Below are 14,027 nucleotides of genomic sequence, written 5' to 3' on the forward strand. Positions count from 1 at the left end.
CTTAATGAAACTGATTTGGATGAAGGTCCTGTGAATGGCAGGATGCTGAAGCACTATTTTGACTATCACCCATAAGTGCAGCCTGAGTTTCCATTGTACATATTCAAGTGTATATATTACTTTCTGTGAAAATGTAAAAATGCAGTTTCTCAAGTTTTATTAACTATCAGCAAAAGATAAATAGATTCAGAGATCTACCAAGAAGGAAAGTGCTCAATTTTTGCATTTCAAAGCAGCATACTTCAAGTTTGGTAAAAGCAGTCAAGGGCCAAGGCATTCTGACCTGCTGTTCTTGGTCTTTCAAATGAAAAACCATCCCCATGTGGAGCCACTGTTAGCTACCTATACCAATAGGTTTCATATTTCATGATTGACAATGAAAAGTTCCAAATATGCTCTGCTTTGATCATGCAAAGATCACATATTTCCAAGAGAAAACAATCTGTGTATATAGCTTGATGTTGTCTAAATTTTGATGGATGGTCCAACAGCCTAATCTGGATCATGCCATGTTTTAAATTTTCAGTTGTAGAATAGAGAAAGAAGTCTGTCCAAACTATTTAATCTTGGCAGACAAGTAGCTTAGGTAGAGAAGTAAGGCTCCCAACTGCTTAATCTGGGACCTTGGAAGCAATAAGGGCAGAATTAGATAGAAAATCAAAAGGAAAAAGCCAAAGAAAAGAAAAGGAAAATAAGGGTCTGCAAGTCCAAGTGCACCCTCCAAGAAGAAACAAAAAATGCTAGGCAAGTAGATGGGTAGGCAGTTGGGGTTGCAGAAATATCATTCCTTGCAAATAAATGTGTGCTGAAATGTCCACAAAGGAAAATTAATGGTTGAGAAGCTTCTCTTCTCCATCAGGTTGCAGTAAAGAAAGGAAGCATGTCTAACTTCCCAAATTTCCCCTTTCACTCTTATTACTAACATCCCTTCATCTATGGAGATTGATGAAAAGATCTGAGGTTTTATGGTGGTTCTTATTCATTCAAAAGCCACATTTCTTGTCTAAAAATCTTTTCATTTTGATCGACTCCCTAAACTAAGTGACTTTCAAATACACTTGATGAAATCACTCCCCATTCACTTTCCTCACTCACATTAACCCCTAACTTCTATTATCTAAATCCCCTAAACTGCCCTTTCCCTACTATTATAGCACCATGGTGTATAAACCCCAAACATGGTATAAATATCCCTCCCCTTGGCACTATAGCTAAATAAGTTGTTTAGGGAGACTTTAGTCCACCAGGGGCTGTGGTCAACCCTGTCTTGGGGCTGCTCTAACCTCTGGTCATGAGCAACAACCTTTCCCCTAAGCCCTCACCTTCCCTCTGCTAAAAAACGCCACAGAAAACCCCTTTCCCCCTGCTAAACCCACTCCTAAACCTCTTTTTCCTTATAAAACCCTTGTAAAACCCTTGAAAAACCCAAAAATCCCGAAAAAACCAAAAAAACCCTTAACCCTAAGGTTCTCCGCCCAAAACATTTAATTGAATATTTTAATAGGCCAGCGGGACCCCCCAACCTGCACGATCCGTCGGAGGACCCGCTAGCCGTCCGATCCCCGCCGCCTAAGATCTAACGGTGGGCGGTCATTTTCGCTCCCCGACCTGCCGACCTTTAGCGTCCGGGGAAAGTAGTTTTCCGCCCCGTACAAGGGACGCGTGGCAGGCGGTGGGGTTGTTCGGAGCCCCCCTCCTTGATACTGCCTTTTGCCCAAAGGTGGTGAGGGGAACCCACTTACCACCATCCCCTTACCGCCTCCCCCTTGCGTCATTAAAACGTCAGCATGACGTAGCGCCCCTCCCCGCCCCCGCACCGTGTGGCCCTCCATGTAATCCTGCCACCTTATCCACCCGCCACCGTGTCCTGCCACCCTGGCCTACACCTCAGCAGCCACGTCATCCTCCGTACCTGGGCCCGCCATGACGTCATGCTGACGTCATCGGCGGAAAGGCGCCAATTACCCATTTTTTCTGAATTTTGTCATTAAAGTCATGTTTTGGGCAGTTTTTATGTCATTTTCGCGTAAAGGAAGAGATAGCCGTTGCAGTTGCCAAAGCGCCTCCAGACCTCCAAATTCAAATTCCTACCGTTCCAATTCATCAATTCAACCTCCAGAGTTCGGCCCGCAGGCTTTTCAAGCGTTTCATCCAGGTATTCACCGTAATTCCTCTGTTTGGCCCATGCATACCATTTCTCTGTAAATTTCCATTAAAATACCTGTTGAATTCCATATAAACTCTGCACCTACTACCTAAAGTGAACCAAGCTAACCTGCTTACCCCCAGAACCATAAATTCAGCATTCAAACAGTCAATTCGCGGGCCAAAACTGTGAAATTATCTTCGAGGTGCCCGGCATTGTTCCCTTTTGCCGGGTGTAGACCAACAGCAATTTTTTCACTAAAGAAAACCTCATACCCTCTGCAATTCACCCCTAGCAATTCACAATCTCTGTGAACCTACCAAGACTGCAGAAAGCAAGCCTGTTTTTCACTATAAAAAAGCATTTCAGACTTTGTCCACAGTTGGCCTATCACTTAAGCTCTTAAAAGCTTTGCAAACCAGTGCACTCATATCACTCAAAATCAAACCATACAATGGCTGCCCCTGCACCCACAGCTCTCAGTGTTGCTCCACTAAATCCACCCAATAAAGACCTGCAGTCTTTATCTCTTGCTGACCAGGACTACCTTATTGAAGACTATGTGGGAAACAGAGACTTTCTGCAGACCTTCAGACAGTTGAGAGAGGACTATCTGATGGATCATGACACATATGGCATCTGGGAGTCAAACCTGCCATACTATTGTCTCCCCTCTGTAAATGTGTTTCCCGAAATCATTCGCCTATGTGCTGAGAACTATGATGTGCACCACAGGGCCATCAGCACCCCATCTGGGAGGGTCCTTTTCTACATTAATCCTGAGACCATCAACAAAATGCTACATTTTGACCAGACAGAGCTGTTGTTCCCATTCTCTATGAACTATCAGCTGGACACTGGTACCAAAATGACTAGTGAGGAGATTCAAAGGGTCACCAGGACATTCATGAGACCTGAGTGTCAGCCTACAGGGCCACCTCCTTATTTAAATATCCACTTCACTGAATTAGGCAGATTACTCATGGACATGATTGCTTATGTGCCCGCAAATACAACTTTGCCAAGTTCATTGCTAATAAGATTCATGATCAGCTGAGCAAAGTGGACAGGCAGGGTGTCTTCAGGTACTCAACCTATATTTATCATCTCTTTATGTATTATCAGTCTGAGGCTTTTCCATGCTATATCAAAAAGCTGGATTATAGAGGGGAAAGAAGATTTGTCATCTTCTGGACCTCTGTCTATCACAATGTCACAAACTCGCCCTATTCCTATTGTGAGTTTGTTGACCAATTTGTGTATCCAGTCTCTTGCCTATTAATGAGGTCCCCTCCTCCCAGAATGTCAACAGAGATACAGAAGGCTCTGCAGCTTTCCAAAAAATGTAAAATAGGTGATTGGTACCTATATGAGGAACACACAGTCATCAGGGTCTATGGCTGTGAGCTCTGTCCTTTCAGACTCCCAAAGTATGTGCCCATGAGGATATTTGCCTTGGAATATTATAGGCAATTGATTCAGTCTGACCTCACCCATTTCCACAGCTCCAGGAAGAAGGCTCACCTCACGTTCAAACACCAGTTGGGCCCATTTATCATGAATAAAAAAGAAGGATGGGAAGATGCTGACCTCATCCTCAAGGACAAATATAAACTGTCATACAGTTTCCGGTGGGTCCCTTATGACCCTGAGGGCTTCATCACTGCAAGAAGAACCAAATACAGACTACTAGGTTATAGGCATTGTCAGTAGCCACATATTGAGAAATATGCCAACCAGCAAGAATGGCTACAGGGTACTTTAGTTGAAAAGCTAACTGAAGAAGAAATAATGCTAAAGAATATGAAGGAGATTGAAAAGACCTTTAACCTAGACTCTGTGCAGCAGGTACCCCTCAAACGGCCTCACTCAGCAGGAGAAGGGACCTCGGCCACAAGGACTGCACCACAGGCACCCTCTACATCAGCACCGGCGACAGACAAACGCAAAGGCATAATGGGTGCAGAGGAGGAAGCAGTGAAAGAAAAGCCTGCCCCTGAAACAAAGCAGCAAACAGAGCAGCAGCCAGAACACCAACAAGGGCAAACTGTCCTTCCACAAACTGGGTTGCCAGCAGCTCCAATAATGCAAACACCACCACCTCAAACTGAGCCATTGACTACCCCAATTTTGCAGACCCCAGCACATGAGGAAAGGGGTACAAAAAGAGATAGAGAAGAGTCCACTCCTCTTAGTGGATCCTCCCAGCAAACAGAGGCCAAAAGGCAAAGGCTAGACTCCCCAGAGGTGGAAGACATCACTGAAGAATTCCTTGACAGCTCAAGGAAAAACAAGGAGGGCAGCCATCACACAGGAACAAGCTCCTTTCAGCAGGAGCAAGGATTGCAGCTTGGTTTGGAGGTGTCTTCCTCCTCCCAGCAGAACAAGAAGCCCAAGAGCATTAAGGCTTCTTTCAAACAAATAAAAGCTCAGAATGATCTGCTAAGGGCTGAGGTCTACAAACAATTCATAGATGCAACACCAGCCCAGCAAGAAAGGCTAATGTCGGTATATGACATTCAGGAGGAAAAATTGCTCCTCAGCCACTTTGAGCCCAAGGGGCCGCAGCCTAAGTCAGCTACAAATTTTGTGAAGACAAGGGTGGAGGTCCTAGCCAGAGATATACATCCCATGGACCAGATTGAACTCCACAAGCAAGCTGGGGAGATGGTCTATGCAACCTTGGTGGAGAAGGCCACCATGGCCCATGAGCTGAAAGAGTCCCTGAAAAACACCAATACCCAGTTGGATTTTGAGAGAATGTCCTCTCTGGCCAAAGACAATAGAATAAAGTCTCTTGAGGAGATCATCATTGATCTAGGACATGATCCTAGTGATCCAAAGGGTGTGAAGGCCCTTATGAAGAAGAAGGATGATGATCTCAATGCATTAAAGAAAAGGTTGAAGTTGCAGCCCACAGAGCACCCTCAAACATCAGAACTTCAAAAGCAAAAACAGGCTGATGACCAACTAGACCTCCTAATGCAGCAAGACCAGAGGATCAGGGAATTGGAGAAAGAGCTGGAAGGAGCACTACAAGATAAATAGGGAGAATCCACTTCCCAAGCTCCTCCAACTACTTCCACAACAGCAGCAACTTCAGGGGCAGCAGTGGCCCCCACAACAGAAGCAGCATGAACAACAACAGCTCCAAAGGCTAGCAAAAGTGTAGAGGAATTGACCAAGGCCATCATAGAAATGGAGCTCCAGGCCAATGAAATAAATAAGGCCAAGGAAAAATTGGCAGAACTGGATGCCAAATATGACAAGTCGAAGGTAACTGTGGCTGAACAGGGCAGAGAGATAAAGGCCCTCAAGGACAAGATAAAGGCCTTAGAAAAAGAGCTGAATCTAGAAACAGCCATGGCCGACATAAAAAGGATTCTATGGGCCAAAATAGGCCAATCCATCACTCAACAATGGAGATCAATAAAAACAATGCATGAACAGATGGACTTGTTGGGCCAAGCACAAACAGAAATCAATAAGGCCAAAACACTGCTACAAAACAGACCAGAGCAGGCCAACAGAATGATAGACTTCCTGAACAGGCAGGAAAAGGAGGAACTGGCAGCCATAGGCATTCCCAATAGAACAGAGGCTGTCCTCACTGCCAAGAAGGTGCTAACTCTCAAAAACTATGTACAGACTGTGGAGAGGAAGTGCTATGAGATCACAGCAGATGTGGAGGAATTTAAAGTCAAGTTGGCAGTGCTGCAAGCAAAAGGCCTGCCCAGCCTCCTAACTAGTGCAGGAAAACTAGTCTCCCGGGATCAATTTGCCAACAGAATGGCAACATACATTGAGAATCAGATTACTGCATCTGGCAGTACATCTGAACAAACAAGACCTCCCTCAGGACAGAGCTTGTATGACAAATTGGAAGGCCTGTTCTTTATTTAGAATGAAGTGAACCATCTTTTTGAGACTCCTCCTAATTTCTACAGATATACAGAGGTCGATGAGACCTTGATAAAGATTAGGAGGCATCAAATGCCAAAAGAGGATTGGTGGCAAGCAATGCTTCAAATTTTGCCACGGTAGCCTCAGCTGTTCGGTCACTGCCAGCTCCAGGTCACTACAAGACAAACAGCATGATAAAGTCAGCATTAAAAGCAGCTGAAATGTGACTCAGCACATAGACAACGACGGCTAGCCCAAAAGGTAAAGAAATGCGCAAATTTTGACAGCGTACCCTCAGCCGACTCCAACTGCCACCAAGTCAACAGGCTCTGACCATTTTTGACAGCTAAGGGAACAAAAGTTATTACAGCATTAACTTTCTCAGCTGCTACACTCCAGCGGTTGGCATGCTATTAATGAAGCATTTACTCTCCATTCAGATATTTTCTTATGTAAACTTTGTATATATACTCCCCTTAGTAACGCATAAGGGGTTGGTAATTTTTCACTCTGAGGCATGTATATTGTTTACCTTCAGAATTGTTTAATACAAAGAGCTATATCAGCTCAGTGATTTCCTGGAACTATGGTGTCTTGCTGATGATTCATGTGTTGATGCAGAATTCCTGTGTTGTCTGATGAAATAACAAGTTTTTTCCTTAATCTCTGTTTTTGTCTTTCTTATGTTTATCAAATCATATTCATATTACACTAAACTAGCAGTAAAGAAAAAGAATAGTGCAGGATGTGTTTTACTACACCTTGTACTCAATTTTTACTGCTGTGAATGTTTGTCTTCAGAGTTAACCATGGACATGAATTCTTAATTGCTCATGTAACAGTTAATTCTATATGTATGAATATTACCTAGAAATTCTTAAATGCTCCTAGGCCGATATTCTCACTGTCTCTCTCTAAGCAGTTTACTGTAAGATTCTTGATTGCCTTGCATAAACTAGACACAACCCACCCAATCACTTTATGATCGTTTGTTCCTCAGACACTAACCTTGCTCTGCAGCATCACAACAACATCACACAACACCTCAAAACAGTTAAAGGACCACTGACTCCATTGCCCAATGATATATAACCTTCTAGTGAGAGCATATATATCTTGACTGAAACATTCTCCAACCAAACACAAAAACAAAAGTTTGAACAACATAGCTAGCCTAAAATACTATCATAACAGAGACAAATCATAAAGAGAGAGCCCTCTCTGATTACAGTTTGGCTAGAAACTGTGATCCAAAGATTGGTTAGTGGTTACTCCGGCCGTATTCCCTTGGGAGTCATAGGGAACAACCTGGGTGTTAACAGTAGGGAGGGAGGAGAAAGAGAGAGAGATAGGTGGGGAGAGATATGGAGATGGTGGATGAGAGAGAGAAAGAACAACGTGGTAGATAAATAGAGGGAGATGGGAAGAGAGGTAGAATAGAGAGAGGGAGGGAGGGAGCGAGAAAGAAAAAGAGGTAGAGGTAGAGTAATGGACAAAGAGAGGGAGAAGAGAAATGGATGGAGGAAGAGGCAGTGAGGGTGGGATGAATAAGGATTGGGAGAGGAAAAGGGACAAGGAGAGGGAGGGAGTGGGAGGTCATGGGAAAGAGGGAGACAAGGAAATTGAGCGAGATAGAGAGAGAAGGAGAGGAGCATAGAGTGAAATGGGATAGGGAGAGATGAAGCAAGAGGAAAGAGGGGAGGGGCAACGATGGAGGGGAGAGACAGAGTAAGCCACAAAGAAAGAGAGAGGGACAGGTAGAAATATGGAGATATAGAGGGAGAGAGAGATGGAGGAAGCGAGGGAGGAATATGGTGGGAGGATGGGATGCAGTGGGATACGGAGAGGAAGACAAACATTGGGAAAAAGAGAGAGGGAGAAGAAGGGTAGGAGGGAGAGGGCGAACGAGACAAAGAGCTCTAGTGAGGGAGAGGGATAACTCGAGAGAGGGAAAGGGATATAGAGAGAGGAAGTAGGAGTGAAGGATGGGGAGAAGTCATGGTGGGGAGAGAGAGGAGATGCAAAGAGAGGGATAGGGAGATGGAAAGGGTGATGGAGAGAGAGACGATGGGGCAGAGAGCTAGTGAAGTGTGAGGGGGAGAAAAGGGGAGGGAGAGAAGAGGGATGGGAAAATAGATACAAATATAGATAGGGAGGGAGAGGGAGGGAGGGAGTGAGTAAGTGGGGAAAGGGTGGGAGGAAGTGAGTAAGAGGGGAGAGGGTGGGAGGAAGTGGGAGAGGAAGAGGGGGAGAGAGATGAAAACAGAGAGAGAGAGAGAGAGAGAGAGGAAGAGAGAGGGAGACCTAGAGAGAGGGAGAGTGATAGGGAGAGAGAGAGGAATAATGAGGGAAAGAGGTAGAGGTAGAAAAGAAAGGGAGAGGGAGAGAGGGATATGGGAAAGGAGAGGGTGGAGAGAGAGTGGGAGAGATAGAGATAGGGAGAGAGGAGGGAGGGTGATATGGAGAGAGAGAGATGTATGGAGAGGGAGAAAGGGGTAGGAGAGAGAGTGGGAGAGAGAGATATGGAGAAAGAGAGGTGGGGAGAGAGATGGAGAAAGAGGGAGTGAGGGAGAGGGTGAGAGAGAGGGGGAAGAGGTGAGAGAGGAATGAAGGGTGACATATGGATTGAGGAGAGAGTGGGAGAGTGATAGGCAGAGGGAAAGGGTTGGGAGGAGAGAGAGAGAGGTAGAGAGTGTGATGGACATTGAGGGTGGGAGGGAGTGGGAGATAGAGAGATATAAAGATAAAGAGAAAGAGATATGGATGAAAAGTGTGAGAGATGGAAGGTGAAGTAGAGAGAGGGAGATAGAGAGGGGGAGAGGAGATTGATGGAAGGATGGAGCTAGAAATTGAAAGAAGGAGAGTCTAAGATAGGTAGGGAGAGAGGGATATGGGGAGGAGAGAGAGTGTGAGAGAAAGGAAGAGGTATAAAGAGGGAGAGATAGATGGATAGAGAGAGAGAGAGAAAGGGACAAAGATAGGGGGGGAGAGGGAGAGAGTGATATGGGGGAGAGAGAGAAGGAGAGGTGGAAATGGTTAGGGATAGTCATAGGGAGAGAGAGAGATAGAAGAAAAGGGATAAGTATACAGATAAAGAGGGAGAGGTAGAGATAAGGGGAGAGAATAGAGATAGAGAAATTCCTAGCCCATCCTACTATAGCCTAGATTACTGTAACATACTCTATCCTAGACTATTCTACCCTAGCCTAGCGTAACATTGTCTCACCTAGCTTGACCTACTCTCCCATAGCCTAGAGTAAAGTAACCTAATCTACTCTATCATAGCCTAACCTAATGTTGCCAAGCCTAGTCTAGCATAACCTAATATAGCATGGCCTAGTGTACCCTAACCTAACCTACTCTACCATAGCCTAGCCTAGACTAGCCTAACCTACTCTATTATTGCCTAGCCTAGCGTAGCTTAATCTAGCCTACTTTGTCTTAGCCTAGTCTAGCCTACTCTACTCTAGCCTAGCCTAATCTACTCTAGCCTATCTTACTGTACTTTGGCCTATTATAGATTAGCTTAGCCTAGCCTAACCCTAAACTAGCCTAACCTACTCTAGCTTAACCTAACCTAGCCTAACCTACCCTAGCCTAACCTACTCTAGCTTAGCTTAACCTAGCCTAACCTACCCTAGCCTAACCTACTCTAACCTAGCCTAACCTAGCCTCCTCCAACCTAGCCTAACCTACTTTAGCCTAGCCTATCCTAACCTAACCTACTCTAGCCTAGCCAAACCTAGCCTAACCTACTCTAGCCTACCCTATCCTAGCCTAATCTACTCTACCCTAGCCTATCCTAGCCTAACCTACTCTACTCTACTCTACCATCTCCTAGCCTAACCTACTCTAGCATAGTCCAACCTAGCCTAACCTAACCTATCCTAGCCTATTCTAGCCTAACCTAACCTAGCCTAACCTACTCCAACCTACCCTAACCTACTCTAACCTAACCTATACCAGCCTAACCTAATCTAGCCTAGCCTATCCTAGCCCATAATACTCTAGCCTAGCCTAGCCTATCCTAACCTATCCTAGCCTAGTCCAACCTAACCTAACCTACTCTAGCCTAGCCTAACCTAGCCTAACCTACTCTAGCCTAGCGTATCCTAGCCTAACCTACTTTAGCCTAGTCTATCCTAGCCTAACCTACTCTATTCTAGCCTATCATACTCTAGCCTAACCTACTCTAGCCTAGCCTAACCTACTCTAGCCTATCGTAGCCTAACCTACTCTACTCTAGCCTATCCTAGCCTAACCTACTCTAGTGTAGCCTAACCTACTCTAGCATAGCCCATCCTAGCCTATCCTAGCCTAACCTACTCTAGCCTAGCTTATCCTAGCCTAACCTTAGTCTAGTCCAACCTCGCCTAACCTACTCTAGGCTAGCCTAACCTACCCTAACCTACTCTAACCTAGCCTAACCTACTCTAGCCTAGCCTATCCTAGCCTATCCTAGCCTAACCTACTCTAGTCTACCCTATCCTAGCCTAACCTAGCCTAGCCTAACCTATTCTAGCCTACTCTAACCTAGCCTAACCTACTCCAACCTAGCCTAACCTACTCTAGCCTAGCCTATTCTATCCTATCCTACTCTAGCCTACCCTATCCTAGCCTAACCTATCCTAGCCTAGTCCAACCTAGCCTAACCTATCCTAGCCTAACCTACTCTAGCCTAGCCTATCCTAGCCTAACCTACTCTAGGCTAGCCTATTCTAGCCTAACCTATTCTACTCTAGCCTATCCTAGCCTAACCTACTCTAGCCTAGCCCAACCTAGCCTAACCTACTCTAGCTTTGCCGAACCTAGCCTAACCTACTCTAGCCTAGCCTATCCTAGCCTAACCTACTCTAGCCTAGCCTATCCTAGCCTAACCTACTCTACTCTAGCCTATCCTAGCCTAAACTACTCTAGCCTAGCCTAACCTACTGTAGCCTAGCCTATCCTAGCCTAGCCTAACCTACTCTACTCTAGCCTAGCCTAGCCTACCTTACCCTCTACTAGCCTACCCTAACCTACTCTATTCTTTCCTACCCTATCCTAGCGTACTATAGCCTAGCCTAGACTAGCGCTACCCTACTGTAGCATAGCCTAGCCTAGCCCTCCCCTACTCTAGCATAGCCTAGCCTAAGCATAACGTAACCTACTCTACTAACCTAGCCTATCCTATCCTATCCTAACATAGCCTACCCTACTCTAGCCTTGCCAACCCTACCTTGCCCTATGCTAGCCTACATGTTACTATCTTTTTCTTATTCTGCTAAGCAATCTAGTTTGAAAGAAGATTTTGATTTTGATCAAAAACATACACAGGTAGTTTTTGAGAAGCAGGGCAAAGAGAAAACATTATTCAAATGCAATTTTACTCAATGATATCAAATATTTCAAATGCAATTTTAATCATTGATATCAAATATTTTGACTATTCCAATATGAGGGAGATTTGAGGCACGAAACTTTCCAAGAGAAAAAGTAAGTTCCAGGTTTCTTCATCAAAAGATACTGTGTCCAAACTTTATGGCAAGGCAAGTTTGAAGTAGCCACAATGCACACTGCCAGAAATTCATTTCTGGCATCAGAATTAATAAAAGGTAAATAGTGTGATTCATATGGTAAAAAAAGCACAATACAGATTTTGTGTCATTAAATTTCTAACCCTCTAACCTGAATGCATCTAATAGGAAGTAAACAAACATACATTATACCACCCTGTACTCTGTTTCAGTTTGAAATGATACTTTGGTTTAGACAAAGGAAAAAGCAATTTCCATAGCTTATAGGATGAGATCTCCCTTTTTAGCCAAGACAACAAAAAGTTCTACAATGAATTTTTCTATATTGCTGTAAAAAACTTTTACAGTTCTGATGCACAAAATCTGAAACACTTATTTGAATTTTTTTTACAAATTATCTTTTTCTAAGAGAATCAGGAAAATTAGGGTCAGATGCAAAAAGCCAAAACATAAATTAGTGATTAAAAAAATAGTAAGTAAATAAATGCATAATTACATTAAAATCTACAAAAAAAACTGATAAATAAATACTAACCAAAAGATGATGCAGAACAACTATAAAGATTTGGATATTTACATAATTACAGTAAAAATCTGCACAGAAAAACAATGAATGATAACTAAAAGATAAAAAAACGATAAATTTTAGAAATACCTCTAAAGACATTCCTCCCACTGAAGCGCGACATTCATTCATGCAACAAAACGAAGGCGCAGTGAATGAAAAATATTTGCAGGCGTAGGCGCAGTGAAGAGTACATTCCGATAACTTTTAGCGTTTTAGCTTTTAGCCTTTTTATAGTTTTTTAGCTTTTAACTATTTTTTTTAAGCTTTTAGCGTTAATTCTAATTTTTAGGTGAATTCTAATTTTTTCTTTAAGTTTTTAGAATTTCGGTTTACTTGGTTATGCAGCGTGCATTTTTTTCAGGGGAAAATGTGAGAGATTCTATTGGAGTATTGTTAAGAGTTCATTTAAAAGATTTAAAAGATGTAAATTGAATTGAATGATGCTTTAAAAAATAAATTTATAAGTTTTTTTTAAATTAAAGACGAGTAGTAAGAGAGGTTTACTTTTTAGGATATTTTATTATTTTGCTAAAAATTTGTGTGTTGTGTTGTGATGTGAATTTTCACATTTATGTAATATTTTTAAAAACTATTTGTTATGATGTTTTAAAAAATAAATTTTATCAAAATTTTGGTTTTGGAATTCAATATCATTGGTGAAAGACATTATTATTTTTTCACATTTATATAATATTTAAAAAAAATTCATTGGTGAAAGATAACATTAGTTTTAGCATTCATATAATATTTAAAAAAAATTCATGACAACTTAACTTTTTGCATTTATAGAAAATTTTCAAAAATATTTCATTGGTGAAAGACATTGTTACTTTTGGCATTTATAGAATATCTAAAAAAAGGCATTCATAGAATATTTTTAAAAATATTTCATTGGTGAAAGACATGGTTTTTTTGGCATTTATAGAATATTTTTGAAAAATAATAGTGAGTGGAAGACTATTATTTTTCTCAAATCTTATGTGTTGCATATTTTCACAATTACTCTCTCTCTCTCTCTCTCTCTCTCTCTCTCTCTCTCTATATATATATATATATAATTGGAATTTTTTAAACAAATTCATTAATTAATGCAAATTTAATATTTTATTTTCATAACCATTTGTATTTAGAATCCATTCTTCATTGTGTTACAATAAACCCACATTCATTAATTAATTTTACTTAATGCAAATATTTTTATTCTCATATTGTATATTAAGAAAGACAATCAAAATGTTTTTGCAATCACTGATGCATACATATAAATATTTTAAATATTCATGGGCATCATATAAATAAATACTCCAAATATCTATGTGCTACATAATAATAAAAAATTTAAAACCTTAATACATTAATACACTCATATAAATAAATATTCCAAAACGAGTTTTCAAATAGTGTTGTTCTCTTAATATTTGGGGACTCCTTGAGTGTTACAAATTGGTTTAATGATTCTCAAAGATGTCACATCACACACTACTATCAATTTTAGAAGAGATCTTACAACTAAAACAAGCATTTGATTATGTATCTTGTTGCCACATTTATAGGAAAATGAACTATGAAGTGGCTTTTTTGTCTAAGGAGGGCACTATACACATTTTGGGCACTTGGAAAATCTTGAAGCATACAGATGGGGCGGTCTGGGGGAACCAACATCAGCCTTTCACCGAATGAAAACATTTGCTCTTTTTTTTGGTTTTAATGTGATCACTTATTTATCTTCAACCTAGTATCAATCAACATTTGGATGAGGATTTGCTATGACGAAGATGGTCCATATACATGATTTCTGTTTTGTGGCATTACACTTCATAACAAAAGTTTTTATACAAAATGATATGGATATGTACATGGATTCAATTTTTTGATGTTATATCATTTTATTTTT

Source organism: Pinus tabuliformis, chromosome 8 (genome assembly GCF_031772625.1).
Source record: "Pinus tabuliformis cultivar Carrire ecotype Pingquan chromosome 8, CPIR1, whole genome shotgun sequence".
NCBI classification, from domain to species: domain Eukaryota; kingdom Viridiplantae; phylum Streptophyta; class Pinopsida; order Pinales; family Pinaceae; genus Pinus; species Pinus tabuliformis.